The sequence below is a fragment of the Cucurbita pepo genome, unplaced genomic scaffold, assembly GCF_002806865.2.
Source record: "Cucurbita pepo subsp. pepo cultivar mu-cu-16 unplaced genomic scaffold, ASM280686v2 Cp4.1_scaffold005969, whole genome shotgun sequence".
Taxonomy (NCBI): domain Eukaryota; kingdom Viridiplantae; phylum Streptophyta; class Magnoliopsida; order Cucurbitales; family Cucurbitaceae; genus Cucurbita; species Cucurbita pepo.
Window position 1 is genome coordinate 1 of NW_019651930.1, and position 629 is coordinate 629.

The following is a 629-nucleotide window of genomic DNA, read 5'->3' on the forward strand; positions in this document are numbered from 1 at the left end:
CATATGCATTTGTTTCCTCGAGACAATATTTTCTTTCTGTTAAATATTTGTTTGATGAAGTATTGATACAGGATGAGAGAGGTATTTTTTGTTTGATGAAGTATTGATACAGGATGAGAGAGGTATTTTAGGGGAGGGGATGAGAGATTGAAAGAGAGGTGGGCAGTTTNTATATATATATATATATATATATATATATATATATATGTTAAACCATCTTCTCTATTATTTTTATTCTAATACATATATATTAAACCGTAACGCAACTTTCAAATTTTTGTGTGGCTTAGACCTCTACTACAAAGGACACGTGTCGCTTTGGCCGAGTGGTTAAGTCGTGTGCCTGCTAAGTACATGGGGTTTCCTCGCGAAAGCTCAAATCTCTCAGGCGACCTGAAATAAAATTTTAATGCCGAGTTAATTAGATATTTGTTTTTTTTTTCTTTTATTTTTTTTAAAATCTATTAGAAAAAGTTTAACTTTCAAATTTTTGTATAGCTTAGACCTTTACTACAAAGAACATGTGTCACTTTAGCCGAGTGGTTAGGGCGTGTGCCTGTTAAGTACATGAAGTTTTCCGGCGAGAGTTCGAATCTCTCAGGCGATGTGAAATAAAATTTTAATGCCGT

The 629-nt window shown here is 33.3% G+C and overlaps 1 non-coding gene across 1 annotated transcript; it reads left to right on the plus strand.

Annotated features, from left to right (window-relative positions):
- Positions 1 to 525: 525 nt before the first annotated feature.
- Positions 526 to 607, plus strand: TRNAN-GUU. Its single transcript has one exon. It is a non-coding gene; the product is annotated as a tRNA-Asn (tRNA).
- Positions 608 to 629: the final 22 nt, after the last annotated feature.